Source organism: Eleutherodactylus coqui, chromosome 6, assembly GCF_035609145.1.
Source record: "Eleutherodactylus coqui strain aEleCoq1 chromosome 6, aEleCoq1.hap1, whole genome shotgun sequence".
Taxonomy (NCBI): domain Eukaryota; kingdom Metazoa; phylum Chordata; class Amphibia; order Anura; family Eleutherodactylidae; genus Eleutherodactylus; species Eleutherodactylus coqui.
Genome location: NC_089842.1, coordinates 3,938,037 through 3,963,711, shown reverse-complemented (window position 1 = coordinate 3,963,711; position 25,675 = coordinate 3,938,037). Strand labels below are relative to the sequence as shown.

Here is a 25,675-nt window from a genome sequence, read left to right as displayed (position 1 = left end):
AAAGGATGCTGTTCTCCCCTGGGTCTCCTACTACCTATCTGACCGCTCCTTCAGTGTCTGCTTTGCTGGCTCTATCTCCCCTCCTCTTCCCCCTTGCAGTTGGGGCCCCCAGGGCTCGGTCCTCGGCCCCCTCCTCTCCTCCATCTACACAGCCCCTATTGGACACACCATCAGGAGTTTTGGCCTCCAATACCACCTGTATGCTGATGACACCCAGCTATACACCTCTGCCCGTGACATCTCTGCACCTTTCCTCCAGAACATCACCGACTGTCTGTCCGCTGTCTCTAACACTATGTCCTCTCTCTACCTAAAACTAAACCTCTCTAAAACTGACCTGCTGGTATTTCCGCCCTCCACTAACCGACCTCATCCTGACATCTCCATCTCAGTGTGTGGCACCATAACTCCCAGCATGCCCGCTGCCTTGGGGTTATATCCGACCCCGATCTATCATTTACCCCCTGTATCCAATCTCTGGCCCGAACATGTCAGCTGCACCTCAAGAACATCGCAAGAATCCGCCCTTTTCTCACTGTGGACACGGTGAAAACGCTCACTGTTGCCCTCATCCACTCTCGGCTCGATTACTGCAAATTGCTGCTGATCGTCCCCCTGCACCAGACTCTTCCCCGTCCAATCCATCCTGAATGCGGCAGCCAGGCTCATCTTCCTGTCCAGCCGCTACTCGGACACCTCTGCCCTGTGCAACGCAGCGCCCCCCTACATTGTATCCCTCACCCACAGCACCGCACCGCCCTACATTGTATCCCTCATCCACAGCACCGCGCCACCCTACATTGTATCCCTCATCCACAGCACTGCACCGCCCTACATTGTATCCCTCATCCACAGCACCGCGCCGCCCTACATTGTATCCCTCATCCACAGCGCCACCCTACATTGTATCCCTCATCCACAGCACTGCGCCACCCTACATTGTATCCCTCATCCACAGCACCGCCCTACATTGTATCCCTCATCCACAGCACCGCACTGCCCTACATTGTATCCCTCATCCACAGCACTGCACCGCCCTACATTGTATCCTTCATCCACAGCACCGCGCCGCCCTACATTGTATACCTCATCCACAGCGCCGCGCCACCCTACATTGTATCCCTCTCGCCCACAGCACCGCCCTACATTGTATCCCTCATCCACAGCACCGCCCTACATTGTATCCCTCATCCACAGCACAGTGCCGCCATACATTGTATCCCTCGTCCACAGCACCACCCTACATTGTATCCCTCATCCACAGCACCGCCCTACATTGTATCCCTCATCCACAGCACCGCGCCGCCCTACATCGTATCCCTCATCCACAGCACAGCGCCCCCCTATATTGTATCTGTCTTCGACAGCGCAGTGCCGTCCTACATTGTATCCCTCATCCACAGCACCGCGCCGCCCTACATTGTATCCCTTATCCACAGCGCAGTGCCGTCCTACATTGTATCCCTCATCCACAGCACCGTGCCACCATACATTGCCTCCCTCATCTAAATTCACCACCCAGCCCGCTCCCTTTGCTCTGCTAACGAAATCAGACTGAGCGCCCCTTTAATTCGAACTTCTCATTCCCGCCTCCAAGACTTCTCCAGAGCAGCAGCGGTCCTCTGGAACGCACTACCAAAAAATATCTGGGCAATCCCTGACACGCTAAACTTCAGGCGTGCTCTAAAAGGCATACCATATCCCCTAAACCAAACCCCTCAGTACCTCCCTGATAACATACTCCCTAACCTACAGACTGCAATCCCTGTTAGCCGTAATTAACCGGCACCTGCAGTCATACAGATTCAACCACTGCACGGCCCAATCTGACTATTGTCTATGTATCCCTTACTCTCCACCCCCCCATACCGTGCACACCTCCACCCCGCCATACCGTGCACACCTCCACCTCCCCATACCGTGCACACCTCCACCCCGCCATACCGTGCACACCTCCACCCCACCATACCGTGCACATCTCCACCCCACCATACCGTGCACACCTCCACCCCACCATACCGTGCACACCTCCACCCCGCCATACCATGCACACCTCCACTCCACCATACCGTGCACACCTCCACCCCCATACCGTGCACACCTCCACCCCACCATACCGTGCACATCTCCACCCCGCCATACCGTGCACACCTCCACTCCACCATACCATGCACACCTCCACCCCCATACCGTGCACACCTCCACCCCCATACCGTGCACACCTCCACCCCGCCATACCGTGCACACCTCCACTTCACCATACCGTGCACACCTCCACCCCACCATACCGTGCACATCCCCACCCCATACCGTGCACACCTCCACTCCACCATACCGTGCACACCTCCACCCCCTCATACCGTGCACATCTCCACCCCCCATACCATGCACATCTCCACCCCGCCATACCGTGCACACCTCCACTCCACCATACCGTGCACACCTCCACCCCCATACCGTGCACACCTCCACCCCCATACCGTGCACACCTCCACCCCGCCATACCGTGCACACCTCCACTTCACCATACCGTGCACACCTCCACCCCACCATACCGTGCACATCCCCACCCCATACCATGCACACCTCCACCCCCTCATACCGTGCACACCTCCAGCCCCTTTACCTTCTGTATCATCCATTACTTGTAGTATGTAAGCTCTTTGGAGCAGGACCCGCACCCCTATTGTTTCCATCAGCTGATTATTTCATGTAACCGGGGTCTTGTTTTTTATTTTCTCCCCTGTATTGTAAGCGCTGCAGAATATGTTGGCGCTATAAATAAGATTATTATTATAATCGAGTGAAAGTTTTATGGTCTCTGAATTACTGCTGGTCGTCCTCCCCAACGGCAATTCAGGGACCATAAAACCTTCACTCCCTCATCAGTGTCTAGTTAAAAATGTTTGTATTTCTGTTGCAGTATTCCTTTAAGTGTAAACCAATCACATCCATGTCTGTGCCGTGTCATAAGTGTATATATATATAGAAGCGCTGCAGAATAAGTTGGCGCTATACAAATAAAGATTATTATTATATCCATGCCTGTGCCGTGTCATAAGTGTACATATATATATATCCATGTCTGTGCATTCTCATAAGTGTGTGTATATGTATATATATACATATATATATATATATCCATGTCTGTGCCTTGTCATAAGTGTAAATATATATAGAAGCGCTGCAGAATAAGTTGGCGCTATACAAATAAAGATTATTATTATATGCATGTCTGTGCCTTGCCATAAGTGTGTGTATATATATATACCCATGTCTGTGCCGTGTCATAAGTGTGTGTATATGTACTATATATATATATATATATATATATATATATATATATATATCCACGTCTGTGCCATGTCATAAGTGTGTGTATATATATATATATATATATCCATGCCTGTGCCGTGTCATAAGTGTGTGTATATGTATATATATATCCACGTCTGTGCCGTGTCATAAGTGTGTGTATATGTATATATATATCCACGTCTGTGCCGTGACATAAGTGTGTGTATATATATATATATATATATATCCATGTCTGTGCCATGTCATAAGTGTGTATATATATATATATATCGATGCCTGTGCCGTGTCATAAGTGTGTGTATATATATACATATCTATGTCTGTGCCATGTCATAAGTGTGTATATATATATATATATATATATATATATCCATGCCTGTGCCGTGTCATAAGTGTGTGTATATATATATATATACATATCCATGTCTGTGCCATGTCATAAGTGTGTGTATATATATATATATCCATGCCTGTGCCGTGTCATAAGTGTGTGTATATATATATATACATATCCATGTCTGTGCCGTGTCATAAGTGTGTGTATATGTATATACTAGCTGATATACCCGGCTTCGCCCGAGTTAATTTGGTGCTGGTGTTTATCTGCTGTTCACACGGAAAATCTTATGAAGTCGTGGTTACTTTAGAGATACTGAGGAAAACATATGTTCACCATTTTGCATAGTTCTCTGCTTTACCCAGGAAACACCACGTGGAGGTAACCATGCGATGTTTCCTTTATATAAAATGACATCAGGAAGTGAGAGAATTAGATTACATAATGGAGTTGGGACCCATTAGCGTTTCCTATTTATGACATAATCAATGCTTTTGCCAAATTTCACGTTTCTATGACACCGGAAAGTGAAAAAATTACATTCCGTACGTAAAATTTGGACGCTAATTCTTTTGCGCATAGAATTGAATAATGGAGTTGGGACCCATTAGCTTTTCCTATTTATGACATAATCAATGCCCTTGCCAAATTTCATGTTTTTATGACATTGGGAAGTGAGAGATTTAGATTATCTACGTAAAATTTGGATGCTAATTCTTTTGCGCATAGAATTGAATAATGGAGTTGGGACCCATTAGCTTTTCCTATTTATGACATAATCAATGCTCGTGCCAAATTTCCCGTTTCTATGACACCGGAAAGCGAAAAAATTACATTCCGCACGTAAAATTTGGACGCTAATTCTTTTGCACATAAAATTGAATAATCGAGTTAGGACCAATTAGCTTTTCCTATTTATGACATAATCAATGCTCGTGCCAAATTTCATGTTTCTATGACACCCGAAAGTGAAAAAATTACCTTCCGCACGTAAAATTTCGACGACAATTCTTTTGCGCTAGAATTTAATAATCGAGTTGGGACCCATTAGCTTTTCCTATTTATGCCATAATCAATGCTCGTGCCAAATTTCATGTTTCTATGACACCGGAAAGTGAAAAAATTACATTCCGCACGTAAAATTTTGACGCCAATTCTTTTGCGCTAGAATTACATAATGGAGTTGGGACCCATTAGCGTTTCCTATTTATGACATAATCAATGCTTTTGCCAAATTTCACGTTTCTATGACACCGGAAAGTGAAAAAATTACATTCCGTACGTAAAATTTCGACGCCAATTCTTTTGCGCTAGAATTGAATAATGGAGTTGGAACCCATTAGCTTTTCCTATGTATGACATAATCAATGCTCGTGCCAAATTTCACGTTTCTATGACACCGGAAAGTGAAAAAATTACATTCCGAACGTAAACTTTGGACGCTAATTCTTTTGCGCATAGAATTGAATAATGGAGTTGGGACCCATTAGCTTTTCCTATTTATGACATAATCAATGCTGGTGCCAAATTTCCTGTTTCTATGACACCGGAAAGGGAAGAAATTACATTCCGTACGTAAAATTTGGACGCTAATTCTTTTGCGCATAGAATTGAATAATGGAGTTGGGACCCATTAGCTTTTCCTATTTATGACATAATCAATGCTGGTGCCAAATTTCACGTTTCTATGACACCGGAAAGTGAGAAAATTAGATTCCGTACGTAAAATTTGGATGCTAATTCTTTTGCGCATAGAATTACATAATCGAGTTGGGACCCATTAGCTTTTCCTATTTATGACATAATCAATGCCCGTGCCAAATTTTAAGTTTCTAAGGCATTGGGAAGTGACAGATTTAGATTATGCACGTTAAATTTCGACGCCAATTCTTTTGCGCTAGAATTGAATAATCGAGTTGGGACCCATTAGCTTTTCCTATTTTGGAGATAATCTATGCTCGTGCCAAAATTCATGTTTCTACGATATCGGGAAGTTGGAGAACTTTTGGCGAGTCGGTCAGTGAGTCAGTGTCAGTGAGTCAGTGAGGGCTTTCAGCTTTATATATATAGAAGCGCTGCGGAACAAGTTGACGCTATACAAATAAAGATTATAATTATTATTATATCCATGTCTGTACCTTGCCATAAATGTGTGTATATATATATAATAATAATAATAATCTTTATTTGTATAGCGCCAACTTATTTCGCAGCGCTTATATATATATATATATATCCATGTCTGTGGCGTGTCATAAGTGTGTGTATATATATATATATATATATATATCCATAACTGTGCCTTCTCATAAGCATGTGTATATGTATATATATACATATATATATATATCCTTGTCTGTGCCATGTCATAAGTTTGTATATATATATATATATATATATATATATATATATATATCCATGTCTGTGCCTTCTCATAAGTGTGTGTATATATATATATATATATATATCCATAACTGTGCCTTCTCATAAGTGTGTGTATATGTACTATATATATATATATATCCTTGTTTGTGCCATGTCATAAGTGTGTATATATATATATATATATCTCCATGTCTATGCCTTCTCATAAGTGTGTGTATATGTATATATATATCCACGTCTGTGCCGTGTCATAAGTGTGTGTATATGTATATACATATCCACGTCTGTGCCGTGACATAAGTGTGTGTATATATATATATATATATATATATCCATGTCTGTGCCATGTCATAAGTGTGTACATATATATATATATATATCCATGCCTGTGCCGTGTCATAAATGTGTGTATATATATATATATATATCCATGCCTGTGCCGTGTCATAAGTGTGTATATATATATATATATATATATATCCATGTCTGTGCCATGTCATAAGTGTGTGTGTATATATATATATATATATATATATATATATATCCATGCCTGTGCCTTGTCATAAGTGTGTATATATATAATAATAATAATCTTTATTTGTATAGCGCCAACTTATTTCGCACCGCTTATATATATATCCACGTCTGTGCCGTGACATAAGTGATAAGTGTGTGTGTATATATATATATATATATATATATATCCATGCCTGTGCCGTGTCATAAGTATGTGTGTATATATATATATATATATATATATATATTTATCCATGTCTGTGGCGTGTCATAAGTGTGTATATATATATATATATATATATATATATATATCCATAATTGTGCCTTCTCATAAGCATGTGTATATGTATATATATACATATATATATATATATCCTTGTCTGTGCCGTGTCATAAGTGTGTATATATATATATATATATATATATATATATCCATGCCTGTGCCTTGTCATAAGTGTGTATATATATAATAATAATAATCTTTATTTGTATAGCGCCAACTTATTTCGCACCGCTTATATATATATCCACGTCTGTGCCGTGACATAAGTGATAAGTGTGTGTGTATATATATATATATATATATATATATATCCATGCCTGTGCCGTGTCATAAGTATGTGTGTATATATATATATATATATATATATATATATATATTTATCCATGTCTGTGGCGTGTCATAAGTGTGTATATATATATATATATATATATATATCCATAATTGTGCCTTCTCATAAGCATGTGTATATGTATATACCGGTATATACATATATATATATATATCCTTGTCTGTGCCGTGTCATAAGTGTGTATATATATATATATATATATATATATATATATATATATATATATATATCCATGTCTGTGCCTTCTCATAAGTGTGTTTATATATATATATATCCATAACTGTGCCTTCTCATAAGTGTGTGTATATGTACTATATATATATATATATATATATATATATATATATATATATATATATATATCCATGCCTGTGCCATGTCATAAGTGTGTGTATATATATATATATATATATATATATATATATATATATGTATATACATCCATAACTGTGCCTTCTCATAAGTGTGTGTATATGTACTATATATATATATATATATCCATGCCTGTGCCGTGTCATAAGTAAGTGTATATAAATATGCTGCCTCTTCGGATCTATTTCATTGACGCCTGAAGAAGATCCCTGCGTCGGTTGGAACGCTGGCTGTAACATCATGTAAAAGGTGTCCCATCTACAAGACCGCGTGTTTTCTCTTGCAGAATATTGAAAATCGCTGTCAAGTTACATTGTGTCCCTTCTGGAAATGCTTGCTGAGCCGGGCATCATTCCAAGTGAAGACCGGATGAGCGGAAGAAAAGTGCTACAAAAGGAAACAATCCATAATAAGTGCAGAATACGTTAAACACCTGAAGCCACAGGACGTTGGCGCCGCGTCTCCTGTGTAATCCCCTATCCCTGCGTAGATCTTCAGTGCATCCATAGTCAGTGATTCAGCAGACGAATGCCAAGATTTTCCCTTTGGCATCCATCTGCCGGTAGCGCTGGACCTCTGGGCTGTATGAGTGACATATGGCGGCAGGCATGGACGCAGAACCCAGAGAGTGCGGGTTACTGCTAGAAGGACACGACTGCCGGGAGGTGCTGGATCAGCCCGCTGACTGACATCTAGATACATTGTAGTATGCTACACAGGGACTGGAAGGAGAAGGCAGCTACTTACTGGCCGCTCACCTACCGCTAGCCAGCGGCATTAAGTGAAGCCGCCCCTCACCTGCATCCTGTGCATTATGGGGTCTCATTTCCAATAGTCTATATATATAAAGACGAAAGCCCTCACTGACTCACTGACTGACTGACTGACCCACTGACTGAGAGCTCAGTCACACGGGCGCATCAGCACCCGTACACCGGCGCTGATGCAACCGTGTGACTGACAGTTAGAAGACGGCTGTACCTGAAGACGGACGTCTCTCTGCAGCACTGATGAAAGAACGGCAATGAAGCCGGTCACATGCTCTTTCTCCCGGCGCTGCAGAGAGACGTCCGTCTTCAGGTACGGCCGTCTGCTACCTGCAGTAACACGGGCGCCGATGCGCCCGTGTGACTGAGCCCTGACTCACTGACTGACTGACTCACCACTAATTCTCCAACTTCCCGATATCGTAGAAACATGAAATTTGCCACAAGCATAGATTATGCCCCAAATAGCAAAAGTAAACTCGATTATTCAATTCTAGCGCAAAAGAACTAGCATCCAAATTTTATGTATGTTATTTAATTCTCTCACTTCCCGATGTCATAGAAACCTGATGTCATTTTATATAAAGGAAATCAAGGGTCACAGACTGATTGTGGCCGCTAGAACGGAGCTCAGACCAAGTGAGTTAAATGCTTGTCAGTTACTGCCCAGCCGGCTTACAACTGGCAAATATTTTTTACCGGCCTTTAATATGTGCTTGTATTATGTACCGCAATGCTTCTGTATTGCAGACCTCTCACAGACTGCTCACCATCTTGGTAACTCTTCTTTGAACTTGCTTCAGTTTGTCTATGTCTTTTATAAAGTGGGGTGCCCAGAACTGGACCCAGTATTCCAGATGAGGTCTGACTAAGGAAGAGTAGAGGGGATAATGACCTCATGTGATCTAGACTCTATGCTTCTCTTAATACATCCCAGGATTGTGTTTGCCTTTTTGGCTGCTGCATCACATTGTTGACTCATGTTCAGTCTGTGATCTATTACTATACCCAAGTCTTTTTCAGATGTGCTGCTGCTTAGCCCAATTCCTCCCATTCTGTATGGGCTTTCTTCATTTTTCTTGCCCAGATGTAGGACTTTGCATTTCTCCTTGTTAAATAATATTCTGTTAGTCGCCGACCACTGTTCTAATAACAAGGTTCTCATTTGTATTAATTAGCTGTATATTTTTACCTTTCACTTCCCTTCCCATATTGTTCTAGTTTAAAGCTCTCCTAATGAGTGAAGCAAGGCGCCCACCAAATATATGCTTACCTTTTTTTGTTAGATGCAACCCGTCTCTAGCAAGCAGTCCATCATATAGGTTTTTCACTCTATGGTCTGGGAATCCAAATCTTTGCTGACTGCACCATCAATGTAGCCAGTTGTTCCCCTCTAGAATCCTGTTCCATCTTCTTATTCCATGGCCATCCACTGGGAGGATGGATGAGAAGACCACCTGAGCTCCTAGTTCCTTCACCTTCTTTGGGAAGTTTTATCTACAGAACAGGAAGTGTTAGACTATTATAAGGCTTACCGATCAGTCTGCAGGGAGGGGAGGAGGTGAGCTGTAACTATTGTGACTGGTGGCTCCTGTGTTATATATATATATATATATATATATATATATATATATATATATATATATATATATATAGGTGTCTCCTCTCAGTGTAATCCTGGGAGGGGAGGAGGTGAGCTGTGACTATTGAGAATGGTGTATCCTGTGTTCTCTATATATAGGTGTCTCCTCTCAGTGTAATCCTGTCTGTGCAGGGAGGGGAGGAGTTGAGCTGTGACTATTGTGAATGGTGGATCCTGTGTTATCTATATATAGGTGTCTCCTCTCAGTGTAATCCTGCCTGTGATGATAATTAAATGACAGCTGAGAAGTTTCTGCCACAGAACAGGAAGTGTCAGACTATTATGATGCTTAGTGCTCAGTGTGCAGGGAGGGGAGGAGGTGAGCTGTGACAGACTATTATTAGGCTTCGGGCCCTTGTAGAATTTGCATGTGTCCCAACCATCCCAGATTTGGCCACTATTACTGTGAGGGAATGACTGACTGGCGCTATTACGGGAAACAGAGGCTTAGCATATAAGAGCGTGGTCAGTCCCAAAAGATTTGTCGCTACGTATGCCGCTATAGTTGCCCCTCTTTTTGTTGCTCAGAAGTTGGAAGCTTTGGTATATGAAAGCTGCGCTGTGATTGGTTGCTACGGGCAACAAAGAGAGACTTTCTTTTAGACCGCTCTCATAAGAATATGGTTGTGGGTTAGTTTTTGGTGCCCCCCTGCAGATGCCAATATTAAGGATAAGCATGCAGTTACATGATGCATCCACATGAGGGCAGAGTTGTTTTGACACAAACCGCACCATATCCGACCAAAGGCGCACTTGCACGGCCGCATAAACCCATAAATATGCAGCGTATTACCGGACCGCAATCTGCTGATTCCGTACGTATTTCTGCCCCATTGTAAGGGTGACGACCCGCTAGCGTTTGCAAATTTGCTGCGTTTTTTTTCTTCAGGTGACTTTGGGACGTTCTAATGTTAAAAACGCATCGCAGGAAATTGTGATTTTAATATTAACAAGCCCCATAGACCCCCGGAGGGAAAAACGGTGAGAATTTCGCAGGGAAAAAGAACTGTAGTGGGCAGGCACCCTCATATATATAGACCGCTGTATGATATATATATATACTGTAGTGGGCAGGCACCCTTATATACATAGACCGCTGTATAATATATATATATACTGTAGAGGGCAGGCACCCTTATATACATAGACCGCTGTATAGTATATATATACTGTAGTGGGCAGGCACCCTCATATATATAGACCGCTGTATGATATATATATACTGTAGTGAGCAGGCACCCTTATATATATAGACCGCTGTATAATATATATATACTGTAGTGAGCAGGCACCCTTATATATATAGGCCGCTGTATAATATATATATACTGTAGTGGGCAGGCACCCTTATATATATAGACCGCTGTATAATATATATATACTGTAGTGGGCAGGCACCCTTATATACATAGACCGCTGTATAGTATATATGTACTGTAGTGGGCAGGCGCCCTTATATACATAGACCGCTGTATAATATATATATACTGTAGTGGGCAGGCACCCTTATATATATAGACCGCTGTATAGTATATATATACTGTAGTGGGCGGGCACCCTTATATATATATAGACCGCTGTATAATATATATATATACTGTAGTGGGCAGGCACCCTTATATATATAGACCGCTGTATAATATATATATACTGTAGTGGGCGGACACCCTTATAAATATAGACCACTGTATAATATGTATATATATATATATATATATATATATATATATATACTGTAGTGGGCAGGCACCCTTATATACATAGACCGCTGTATAATATATATATATACTGTAGTGGGCAGCACCCTTATATACATAGACCGCTGTATAATATATATATACTGCAGTGGGCAGTCACCCTGCAGAGTGAATACGGTATCCTCCATGTTTACTGCGTATTTACGCAGCCCGTTCGCTTTTTTCGACTAGATGCACCAATATCGGACATCCTGGGCCTTTCGTCACGATGAAATAATGCGGCTGTGAATAAACCCATTGTCATCCGCGTGTTTGCTGTGTATTACGTACGTAAAGACTATTCGCGCGGTACGATGTGTACATGTCCCTGTGAAGGAGCCCTGAGATGTATCTAGTAGATCATTCGTCCCGGCAGCCGCGGTCATCGGCCGCCCGTTGGAGCTATAGTGCTGCTCATTAAGGGCGTATTCACCCTCCTTACCAAACTGTTTACATCGGCGCGGGGCACATCTGCGCCATGTTTGAACAGGCGGGCAGTCTAATTAGTTGCCAGTGTTAGTAATTAACACTATGAAATCGCCCAGTTACGAACATGATTTAGTGCACACGAGCGCTCAAAGGCACATGATGCAAGTTACGTAGTTTTGGCGCCAGCGAAAATGCGTGCACAAAATCGACCAATGTGAGTGAAGCCACTGAAACCCACGGGCTTTAATGCCCTAAAAGTGTCCCAGAACGAGCCTCTGTTCGGGGGCCCTGAGTGCTCGCCGTGACTCCTGCCTGGCGCTCGCGTCTTGATGTTATGGGTACAATCCCCTGGCAACCAATCACAGCGCAGCTTTCATTTCTTATAGTTTTGAGGTAAAATACAAGCTGCACTGTGATTGGTTGCTATGGGAAATGAAAGTTGCGCAGTGATTGGTTGGCAGCGGCAACAGACAGGTTTGCTTCTAGAGAGTTTTCATAAATCGGCCCCATAATCTCCGTCAGTTTTCATAGAAACGCAGCAGAACTTACAGCGTAACGCCGAACGCACGCGGCCGGGTCGGATTCCGCATGTGAGATCCCGCAGCAGGATCAGACCCTGTGCCAGCCAGTGACCCCCGCGTACCTGTCCGGGTTGGTCTTCTCTCCGGCGTGTCAGCGCACATACGCAGTGCAGAGAATACCGCGGGCCGGACGGCTTCTATGGACTTTAATGGAAGCTGTTTGTGCGCGTCCCGCACTAGAATAGAGCGTCCTGCGATTCATCCGATCCGAGATCGTTCCCCAAGTGATTTCCGCTCGTGTGGGGAAGAATCACTTTACATTGCATGCTATGGACGGACATTGCTGGGCAATCCACCGCCAGGCGCCCGCCGCTGATTCTGCATTGGGCCTTATTGGGAGAACAGACCTCCATGACCTCCATGTTCTCCCGGCTGTTCCAGCATCCTGTATGCCAGTCATCTGACAGCTGTGAGCGTTAGTCGTCGGCAGGTCACATGGTCCCAGTCAGGGCGCGCGCTCTAGACAAATATACCTTCATATATGATCCGTATCAGCAGCCATGAATAAACATGAAGCGCCCCGCGCTGTGAGAACAGATCCGTCCCCCTCAGCCGTCCTCATCCCAACACCTTCGCCTTTAAGTATATTGGGGCTTCTTCTTAGGGGGATGAGCGGCCTTCTATCATGGGACCATTTTACATACCATAAAACTGTTGAAAAACGTTAGAAGGTCTTTTTTGTGAGAAAAAACGCAATTTGCACTGTTGTTTTTTGGGTTGTTTTTGCAGCGTTCGCAGTAACCTCATCCTGCCGGTCGCTACCATTACAGCGATGCCACATTTATCTAGTCGTTGGTACGTTTTACAATGAGGGACCTTTCGGACGGGACGGAATGAGCCGCACGACCCACCGCAGACCGCGCTAAATAACACAACCCACAGGCGACTCGCAGATCTTAACGCGGGATTGCAAAGAACTTAAAACCTGCCAAAATCCCACCTGAAACTCCCCGGTCACACCGGCAGATTTAGAAAAGTCCCATCAAAGCAAAAGCGCTTAAAAACTGCTTTTTGTCAACAATTTCTGAGCCCCAAACCGTTTCCAGGGCTGCTTTATTTTTGTAGGATGATTGTAGATTTCATTGAAACAGTTTTGGGGTGAATCCAAGTTTTTAATCTCTTTTTATTCCTTTGTTTTTATAAAAAAAGCAATTCAGGTGCTACACTCATCCCCGTGTATCCTCGCTGCGGTGCCGTACACTCATCCCCGTGTATCCTCACTGCGGTGCTGGGCACTCGTCCCCATGTATCCTCGCTGCGGTGCCGGACACTCATCCCCGCGTATCCTCGCTGCGGTGCCGTACACTCGTCCCATGTATCCTCGCTGCGGTGCCGTACACTCGTCCCATGTATCCTCGCTGCGGTGCCGTACACTCGTCCCCGTGTATCCTCGCTGCGGTGCCGTACACTCGTCCCCAGGTATCCTCGCTGCGGTGCCGGACACTCACCCCTGTGTATCCTCACTGCGGTGCCGGACACTCGTCCCCACATATCCTTGCTGCGGTGTCGGACACTTGTCCCCATGTATCCTCGCTGCGGTGCCGGACACTCGTCCCCATGTATCCTCGCTGCGGTGCCGGACACTCATCCCCATGTATCCTCGCTGCGGTGCCGTACACCCGTCCCCCGTGTATCCTCGCTGCGGTGCCGGACACTTGTCCCCATGTATCCTCGCTGCGGTTCCGGACACTCTTCCTCGTGTATCCTCGCTGCAATGCCGTACACTCGTCCCCCATGTATCCTCGCTGCGGTGCCGGACACTCACCCCTGTGTATCCTCACTGCGGTGCCGGACACTCGTCCCCACATATCCTTGCTGCGGTGTCGGACACTCTTCCCCCATGTATCCTAGCTGCCGTACCGGACACTTGTTCCTGTGTATCCTCGCTGCCGTACCGGAAACTTGTCCCTGTGTATCCTCGCTGCGGTGCCGGACACTTGTTCCTGTGTATCCCCGCTGCGGTGCCGGACACTTGTTCCTGTGTATCCTCGCTGCGGTGCCGGACACTTGTTCCTGTGTATCCTCGCTGTGGTGCCGGACACTTGTTCCTGTGTATCCTCGCTGCGGTGCCGTACACTCGTCCTTTGTGTATCCTTGCTGCGGTGCCGGACACTCATTCCCCATGTATCCTCGCTGCGGTGCCGGACACTCGTCCTTTGTGTATCCTCGCTGCGGTGTCGGACACTCACCCCTGTGTATCTTCACTGTGCTGCCGTACACTCATCCCCCATGTATCCTCGCTGCGGTATCAGACACTCGTCCCTGTGCATCCTCGCTGTGGTGCTGGACATTTATCCCCCATGTATCCTCGCTGTGGTACCAGACACTCTTCCCCTGTGTATCCTCGCTGCGGTGCCGTACACTCATCCCCCATGTATCCTCGCTGCGGTGCCGTATGCTCATCCCCCATGTATCCTCACTGTGGTGCCGTACACTCATCCCCCATGTATCCTCGCTGTGGTACCAGACACTCTTCCCCTGTGTATCCTCGCTGCGGTGCCGTACACTCATCCCCCATGTATCCTCGCTGCGGTGCCGGATACTTGTCCCCTGTGTATCCTCGCTGCGGTGCCGTACACTCGTCCCCTGTGTATCCTCGCTGCGGTGCCAGACACTCATCCCCCATGTATCCTTGCTGCGGTGCCGTATGCTCATCCCCCATGTATCCTCGCTGCGGTGCCGGACACTTGTCCCCTGTGTATCCTCGCTGCGGTGCCAGACACTCATCCCCCATGTATCCTTGCTGCGGTGCCGTATGCTCATCCCCCATGTATCCTCGCTGCGGTGCTGTTACAGAGGATGAGTATCGCTGATCGCTGACAGTGTGGCCCGGAGGAAGTCGGCTGGGGTAGAGTTCTCTCCATTCACTGTAAGCAGCGGTGGCTCACTACTGACCGACTGCTGTTTACACCAAGCGATGGTCGTTTTAAGCTGCTGACTCTCGTCAGGTCGCTCAGTTTCAGCACAGTTTACATGGGACGATTATCATTCAAAACCCCGCAGGAGCGGGAACATCCTGAACGATAATCGTCCCGTGTTAAAGAGACTTAAGAAATTGGAAGATTGGGATTTTAACACTTTTTTATATTTTCACAAATTTTAGTATCCTTTTTGTGTTTTCTTTTATAGTCCCATGAGGGGACATTACGATGTGATCACCGGGCAGCATCGAAAAGAGTTGTAATAGAAAACAATGATCACCTATCCAAAGGCTAAGTGGGGGACGCAAGGGGACTTGAGGGAGCACAGAAGAGAAACAAAGTGGTCCTTGGGGATGCAGAGGAATTTAAGAGTCACAAGGAGACTTGAAAAAGGACCCATGGGGACACAGGGACTTAGGGGACACAAGTAGACATGAGAGGAGACCCATGGGGAAACAGGGACTTAGGGGACACAAGGAGACTTGAGTGGGCAGCCATGGGGACATAGGGACTTAGGGGCACAAAGAGACTTTGGAGAAGACCCATGGGCACACAGGGACATAGGGGATACAAGAAGATTTGAGAGTGGACCCATGGGGACACAGGGACTTAGGAGATATGAGAGGGGACCCATGGGGACACAGGGACTTAGGAGACACAAGAAGACTTGAGTGGGAAGCGATGGGGACACAGGGACCTATGGGACACGAGGAGACTTGAGTGGGGAGCCATGGGGACACAGGGACTTAGGGGCACAAGGAGACTTAAGCACGGAACCATGGGGACACAGAGACCTGGGGGACACAAAGAGACTTTAGAGAAGACCCATGGGGACACAGGGACTTAGGGGACATGAGAGGGGACCCATGGGGACTCAGGGACTTAGGGGACACAAGAAGACTTGAGTCGGAAGCGATGGGGACACAGGGACTTAGGAGACATGAGAGGGGACCCATGGGGACACAGGGACCTAGGGGACACAAGGAGACTTGACTGGGAAGCCATGGGGACACAGGGACTTAGGGGTACAAGGAGACTTGAGCATGGAACCATGGGGACACAGGGACCTGGGGGACACAAAGAGACTTTAGAGAAGACCCATGGGCACACAAGGACTTAGGAGACACAAGTAGACATGAGAGGGGACCCATGGGGAAACAGGGACTTAGGGGACACAAGAAGACTTGAGTGGAGAGCCATGGGGACACAGGGACTTAGTGGCACAAGGAGACTTTAGAGAAAACCCATGGGCACACAGGGACTTAGGAGACATGAGAGGGCACCCATGGGCACACAGGGACTTAGGAGACACAAGTAGACATGAGAGGAGACCTATGGGGAAACAGGGACTTAGGGGACACAAGCAGACTTGAGTGGGGAGCCATGGGGACACAAGGACTTAGGGGCACAAGGAGACTTTAGAGAAAACCCATGGGCACACAGGGACTTAGGAGACATGAGAGGGGACCCATGGGCACACAGGGACTTAGGAGACACAAGTAGACATAAGAGGGGACCCATGGGGAAACAGGGACTTAGGGGACACAAGGAGACTTGAGTAGGGAGCCATGGGGACACAGGGACTTAGGGGCACAAGGAGACTTTAGAGAAAACCCATGGGCACACAGGGACTTAGGAGACATGAGAGGGGAAGCATGGGGACACAGGGACTTGGGGGACAAAAAGAGACTTTAGAGAAGACCCATGGGCACACAGGGACTTAGGAGACATAAGTAGACATGAGAGGGGACCCATGGGGACACAGGGACTTAGGGGCACAAAGAGACTTTAGAGAAGACCCATGGGCACACAGGGACATAGGGAATACAAGAAGATTTGAGAGTGGACCCATGGGGACACAGGGACCTCGGAGACACAAGGAGACATGAGAGGGGACCCATGGGGACACGAGGAGACTTGAATAGGGAACCATGTGGACACAAGGACTTAGGGGCACAAGGAGACCTGAGTAGGGAACCATGGGGACATAGGGACTTGGGGGACACTAAGTCACTTTAGAGAAGACCCATGGGCACACAGGGACTTAGGAGACACAAGTAGATATGAGAGGGAACCCATGGGGAAACAGGGACTTAGGGGACACAAGGAGATTTGAGTGGGGAGCCATGGGGACACAGGGACTTAGGGGCACAAGGAGACTTTAGGGAAAACCCATGGGCGCACGGGGACTTAGGAGACATGAGAGGGGACCCAGGGGGACACAGGGACTTAAGAGACACAAGGAGACATGAGAGGGGACCCATGGGGACACAGGGACCTAGGGGACACAAGGAGACTTGACTGGGAAGCCATGGGGACACAGGGACTTAGGGGCACAAGGAGACTTGAGCATGGAAGCATGGGGACACAGGGACCCGGGGGACACAAAGAGACTTTAGAGAAGACCCATGGGCACACAGGGACTTAGGAGACACAAGTAGACATGAGAGGGGACCCATGGGGAAACAGGGACTTAGGGGACACAAGAAGACTTGAGTGGGGAGCCATGGGGACACAGGGACTTAGTGGCACAAGGAGACTTTAGAGAAAATCCATGGGCACACAGGGACTTAGGAGACCTGATAGGGGCCCTTTAAAGGGGTTGTCTGAGTGTGAAAATGTATTTTTTAAATGGGCAGGCATGATATAAAATAATTGTAATGTAAGTAACTGATTGCAATATTAGAGCAAAAGGACCATTTTTTGTGGAGAACTGACCCCATAAAGGGAGGCTCTAGTACCCTGTTGTACCTCCTGTAGCTCCGATACAAGATGTGATACAGGCAGCATGGAGGCTCTAGTACCCTGTTGTACCGCCTCTAGCTTGGATACAAGATGTGATACGGTGGGCATAAAGGCTCTAGTACCCCATTAAGTGTCTTCTAGCGTGGATTCAAGATGTAATACGGGGAGCATGATGGGTCTAGTACTCCTGTTGTACCGCCTCTAGCTTGGATACAAATTGTGATACAGACAGACATGGAGGCTCTAGTACCCTGTTGTACCACCTCTAGCTTGGATACAAGATGTGATACGGGGGGCATGGAGGCTCTCGTACCATGTTGTACCACATCTAGCTTGGATACAAGATGTGATACAGATGGGCATGGAGGCTCTAGTACCCTGTGGTACCACATCTAGCTTGGATACAAGATGTGATACAAGGGGCATGGAGGCTCTAGTACTCTGTTATACCACCTCTAGCTTCAATACAAAATGTGATACGGGTGGGCATGGAGGCTCTAGTACCCTGTTGTACCGCCTCTAGCTTGGATACAAGATGTGATACAGATGGGCATGGAGGCTCTAGTACCCTGTTGTACCACCTCTAGCTTGGATGCAAGATGTGATATGGGTGGGCATGGAGGCTCTAGTACCCTGTTGTACCGCCTCTAGCTTGGATACAAGATGTGATACAGATGGGCATGGAGGCTCTAGTACCCTGTGGTACCACATCTAGCTTGGATACAAGATGTGATACAAGGGGCATGGAGGCTCTAGTACCCTGTTGTACCGCCTCTAGCTTGGATACAAGATGTGATATGGTCAGGCATGGATGCTCTAGTACCCTGTTGTACCGCCTCTAGCTTGGATACAAGATGTGATACGGAGGGCATGAAGGCTCTAGTACCCTGTTGTATCACCTCTAGCTTGGATACAAGATGTGATACAGGGGGCATGGAGGCTCTTGTACCATGTTGTACCACATCTAGCTTGGATACAAGATGTGATACAGATGGGCATGGAGGCTCTAGTACCCTGTGGTACGACATCTAGCTTGGATACAAGATGTGATACAAAGGGCATGAAGGCTCTAGTACCCTGTTGTATCACCTCTAGCTTGGATACAAGATGTGATACGGGTGGGCATGGAGGCTCTAGTACCCTGTTGTACCGCCTCTAGCTTGGATACAAGATGTGATACAGATGGGCATAGAGGCTCTAGTACCCTGTTGTACCACCTCTAGCTTGGATGCAAGATGTGATATGGGTGGACATGGAGGCTCTAGTACCCTGTTGTACCGCCTCTAGCTTGGATACAAGATGTGATACAGATGGGCATGAAGGCTCTAGTACTCTGTGGTACCACATCTAGCTTGGATACAAGATGTGATACGGGCGGGCATGGAGGCTTTAGTACCCTGTTGTGCCACCTCTACCTTGGATACTAGATGTGATAAGGACGGGCATGGAGGCTCTAGTACCCTTTTGGGCTGCCTCTAGCTTGGCTACAAGATGCGATGCGGGGATCATGGAGGCTCTAGTACCCTGTTGTATCGTCTCTAGCTTGGATACAAGATGTGATACAGGCGGGCATGGAGGCTCTAGTACCCTGTTGTCCCACCTCTAGCTTGGACAAAAGATGTGATATGGGCAGGCATGGAGGCTCTAGTACCCAATTAGGCTGGCTCTAGCTTGGATACAAGATGTGATACGGGTGGGCAAGGAGGCTCTAGTACCCTGTTGTATTGCCTCTAGCTTGTATGTAACATGTGATAGCATGGAAAAGGAGGCTCTATTACCCTATTTTACCACTTCTAGCTTAGATACAACATGTGATATAAATGGGCATGGAGGCTTTTGCACCCCATGAGGCTGCCTCTTGCCTGGGTAAAAGATGTGATACGGGTGAGCATAGAAGCTCTATTACCCTGTTGTACCACCTCTGGCTTGGATACAAGATGTGATACAGTGAGGCATGGAGGCTCTAGTATCCTGTTGTACCACCTCTGGCTTGGATACAAGATGTGATATGGACGGATATGAGGGCTTTGGTACCCTGTTGTACCGCCCCTAGCTTCGATAAAACACGTGATATGGATGGGCACGGAGGCTCAAGTACCCTGCTGTACCGCCTCTAGCTTGGATATTAGATGTGATACTGTAGGCTTTGAAGCTCTAGTACCTTTTGTATTGCCTTCAGCTTGGTTACAAGATGTGATACGGGCAGGCATGGAGGCTCTAGTACCCCATTAGGTGTTTTCTAGCGTGGATGCAAGATCTGATATGGGGGAGCATTATGGCTCTAGTACTCCTGTTGTACCGCCTCTTGTTTAGATACAAGATGTGATACGGGCAGGCATGCAGGCTCTAGTACCCCATTAGACTGCCTCTAGCTTGGATATTAGATGTGATACCGGTAGCATGGAGGCATAAGTAGCCTGTTTTACCTCATGTAGCTTGGATACAAGATGTGATACGGGGGGTGGCATGGAGGCTCTAGCACTCTGTTGTACCATCTCGAGCTTGGATAGAGCATGTGATACGGTCAGGCATGGAGGCTCTAGTACCCTGCTGTACCGCCTCTAGCTTAGATACAATATTTAATATGGATGGGCATCGGGTCTCTAGTACCCTGTGGTTTCACCTCTAGCTTGGCTACAAGATGTGATATGGATAGGCATGAAGGCTCTAGTACCTTTTGTACTGCCTCTAGCTTAGATACAATATGTATTACTGGCGTGTATAGAGGCTCTAGTACCCTGTTGTTCCACCTCTAGCTTGGGTACAAGATGTGATACAGGCGGCATGGAGGCTCTAGTACCCTGTTGTACCTCCTCTAGCTTGGGTACAAGATGTGATACAGGCAGCATCGAGGCTCTAGTACCCTGTTGTACCTCCTCTTGCTTGAATACAAGATGTGATACAGGCAGGCATGGAGGAATACAGGTTCTGTATAGTATCCTGCGGTATACTGCTGCACATCTGCTGTAACTGAGCCTCTAGATCATGTAAACTCCTACACTGTGGAAGTTTGCGTCCCAGATGGTCAGACGCTTCTCTCTACTGGTGGTCTTTAGGGGGCGTCCTGAGCCTGGTCACCTTGTGTGCCCCCATCCACTGGTCCCAACACCCCCTAACAGTCTGGTCAGATGCCCCTCTCTACTGGTGGTCTATAGGAGGCATCCTGAGGCCGGTCACCTTGTGTGCCCCCATCCACTGCTCCCATTACTTCCTCACAGTCTGGTCAGACGCTCCTCTCTCCTGGTAGTCTGTAGGGGGCATCCTGAGCCCAGTCACCTTGTGTGCCCTCACACATCCACTGGTCCCAACACCCCCTAACAGTCTGGTCAGACGCTGCTCTCTACTGGTGGTCTGTACGGGGGGGGGGGGGGGGTCGTGAGCCCGGTTACCTTGTGTGCCCTCTTCAACTGGTCCCAACATCTCCTAACAGTTTGGTCAGATGCTCCTCTCTACTGGTGGTCTGTAGGGGACGTCCAGAGCCCGGTCACCTTGTGTGCCCTCATCCACTGGTCCCAACACCTCCTAGTAGTCTGGTCAGATGCTCCTCTCTATTGGTGGTCTGTAGGGGGTCCTGAGCCCGGTCACATTTTGAGCCCTCAAACATCCCCTGGTCCCATTACTTCCTCACAGTCTGGTCAGACGCTCCTCTCTCCTGATAGTCTGTAGGGGGCATCCTGAGCCCAGTCACCTTGTGTGCCCTCACACATCCACTGGTCCCAACACCTCCTAACAGTCTGGTCAGACGCCCCTCTCTACTTGTGGTCTGCAGGGGTTGTGCTGAGCTTAGTCACCTTGTGTGCCCTCACACATACACTGGTCCCAGCACCCCCTAACAGTCTGGTCAGACGCTGCTCTCTACTGGTGGTCTGTAGGGGGGGGGGGGGGGTCGTGAGCCCGGTTACCTTGTGTGCCCTCATCAACTGGTCCCAACATCTCCTAACAGTCTGGTCAGATGCTCCTCTCTACTGGTGGTCTGTAGGGGACGTCCAGAGCCCAGTCACCTTGTGTGCCCTCATCCACTGGTCCCAACACCTCCTAGTAGTCTGGTCAAATGCTCCTTTCTATTGGTGGTCTGTAGGGGGTTTCTGAGCCCGGTCACATTTTGAGCCCTCACACATCCACTGGTCCCAACACCCTCTAACAGTCTGGTCAGACGCTCCTCTCTACTGTTGGTCTGTAGGAGGTGTCCTGAGCCCGGTCACCTATTGTGCCCTCACACACACACTGGTCCCAACACCTCCTAACAGTCTGGTCAGACACCCCTCTCTACTTGTGGTCTGTAGGGGTTGTGCTGAGCTTAGTCACCTTGTGTGCCCTCACACATACACTGGTCCAAGCACCCCCTAACAGTCTGGTCAGACGCTCCTCTCCTGGTGGTCTGTAGGAGGCGTCCTGAGCCCGGTCACCTTGTGTGCCCCTATCCACTGCTCCCATTACCTCCTAACAGTCTGATCAGCCACTTTTCTCTACTGGTGGCCTGTAGGGGGCATCCTGAGCCCAGTCACCTTGTGTGCCCCCATCCACTGGTCACAACACCTCATAACAGTCTGGTCAGACGCTCCTGTCTACTGGTGGTCCGTAAGGCTCGTGCTGAGCTTGGTCACCTTGTGTGCCCTCACACATCCACTGGTCTCAACACCCCCTAACAGTCTGGCCAGACGCTCCTCTCTACTGGTGGTCTGTAGGGGGCATCTTTAGCCCGGTCACCTTGTCTGTCCCCATGCACTGCTCCCATTACCTCCTAACAGTCTGGTCAGACGCTCTTCTCTACTGTTGGTTTGTTGGAGGCGTCCTGAGCCCGGTCACCTTGTGTGTCCCCATCCACTGGTCCCATTACCTCCTAACAGTCTAGTCAGACACTCCTCTCTACTGGTGGTCTGTAGGGGGCGTCCTGAGCCTGGTCACCTTGTGTGCCCTCATCCACTGGTCCCAACACCTCCTAACAGTCTGGTCAGACGCTCCTCTCTACTGGTGGTCTGTAAGGGGCGTCCTGAGCCCAGTCACCTTGTGTGCCCTCACACATCCACTGCTCCCGGCACCCCCTAACAGTGTGGTCAGATGCTTCTTTCTACTGGTGGTCTGTAGGAGGCGTCCTGAGCCCAGTCACCTTGTGTGCCCCCATCCACTGCTCCCATTACCTCCTAACAGTCTGGTCAGACGCTCCTCTCTACTGGTGGTCTGTAGGGGGTGTCCTGAGCCTGGTCACCTTGTGTGCTCTCACACATCAACTAGTCCCAACACCTCCTAACAGTCTGGTCAGATGCTCCTCTCTACTGGTGGCCTGCAGGAGGTGTCCTGAGCCCGATCATCTATTGTGCCCTCACACATCCACTGGTCCCAACACCTCCTAACAGTTTGGTCAGACGCTTCTCTTTACTAGTGGTCTGTAGGGGGCATCTTGAGCCTGGTCACCTTGTGTGCCCCATCCACTGCTCCCATTACCTCCTAACAGTCTGGTCAGACGCTCCTCTGTACTGGTGGTCTGTAGGTGTTGTGCTGAGCCCGGTCACCTTGTGTGCCCCCATCCACTGCTCCCATTACCTCATAACAATCTGGTCAGACGCTCCTCTTTACTGGTGGTCTGTAGAGGTCGTCCTGAGCCCGGTCACCTTTTGTGCCCTCATCCACTGGTCCCAACACCTCCTAACAGTCTGGTCAGATGCTCCTGTCTACTGGATGTCCGTAGGGGTCGTGCTGAGCTTGGTCACCTTGTGTGCCCTCACGCATCCACTGGTCCCAACACCTCCTAACAATCCGGTCAGACGCTCCTCTCTACTGGTGGTCTGTAAGGGGCAACCTGAGCCCGGTCACCTTGTGTGCCCCCATCCACTGGTCCCATTACCTTCTAACAGTCTGGTCAGATGCTTCTCTCTACTGGTGGTCTGTAGGGGGCGTCCTGAGCCTGGTCACCTTGTGTGCCCTCACACATCCACTGGTCTCAGCACCCCCTAACAGTCTGGCCAGATGCTCCTCTCTACTGGTGGTCTGTAGGGGGCATCTTGAGCCCGGTCACCTTGTCTGCCCCCATGCACTGCTCCCATTACCTCCTAACAGTCTGGTCAGACGCTCTTCTCTACTGTTGGTTTGTTGGAGGCGTCCTGAGCCCGGTCACCTTGTGTGCCCTCATCCACTGGTCCCGGCACCCCCTAACAGTGTGTTCAGACGCTCCTTTCTACTGGTGGTCTGTAGGAGGCGTCCTGAGCCCAGTCACCTTGTGTGCCCCCATCCACTGCTCCCATTACCTCCTAACAGTCTGGTCAGATGCTCCTTTCTACTGTTGGTCTGTAGGGGGCGTCCTGAGCCTGGTCACCTATTGTGCCCTCACACATCCACTGGTCCCAACATCTCCTAACAGTTTGGTCAGACGCTTCTCTTTACTAGTGGTCTGTAGGGGTATATCTTGAGCCCAGTCATCTTGTGTGCCCCCATCCACTGCTCCCATTACCTCCTAACAGTCTGGTCAGACGCTCCTTTCTACTGGTGGTCTGTAGGGGGCATTTTGAGCCCGGTCACCTTGTGTACCGCCATCTACTGGTCCCAACACCTCCTAACAGTCTGGTCAGACGCTCCTGTCTACTGGTGGTCCGTAAGGCTCGTGCTGAGCTTGGTCACCTTGTGTGCCCTCACACATCCACTGGTCCCAACACCTCCTAACAGTCTGGTCAGACGCTCCTCTCTACTGGTAGTCTGTAGGGGGCGTCCTGAGCCCGGTCACCTTGTGTGCCCTCATCCACTGGTCCCAACACTTCCTAACAGTCTGGTCAGACTCTCGTCTCTACTGGTGGTCTGTAGGGGGCGTCCTGAGCCCAGTCACCTTGTGTGCCCTCATCCACTGGTCCCAACACTTCCTAACAGTCCGGTCAGACGCTCCTCCCCTCTGGTGGTCTGTAGGAGGCATCCTGAGCCCGCTCACCTTGTGTGCCCCCATCCACTGGTCCCAACACCTCCTAACAGTCTGGTCAGACGCTCCTCTCTACTGGTAGTCTGTAGGGGACGTCCTGAGCCTGGTCAACTTGTGTGTCCTCACACATCCCCTGGTCCCAACACCTCCTAACAGTCTGGTCAGACGCTCCTCTCTACTGGTGGTCTGTAGGGGGCGTCCTGAGCCTGGTCACCTTGTGTGCCCCCATCCACTGGTCCCAACACCGCCTAACAGTCTGGTCAGGTGCTCCTCTCCACTGGTGGTCTTTAGGAGGTGTCCTGAGCCCGGTCACCTTGTGTGCCCCCATCCACTGGTCCCAACATCTCCTAACAGTCTGGTCAGACGCTGCTCTCTACTGGTAGTCTGTAGGGG

The 25,675-nt window shown here is 48.1% G+C and overlaps 1 protein-coding gene across 2 annotated transcripts in view; it reads left to right on the top strand.

Annotated features, from left to right (window-relative positions):
• POU2F3 (POU class 2 homeobox 3) overlaps window positions 1-25,675 on the top strand; it is a 120,834-nt gene that overhangs the window by 5,193 nt on the left and 89,966 nt on the right. The gene's annotated exons all lie outside the window — the stretch shown is intronic.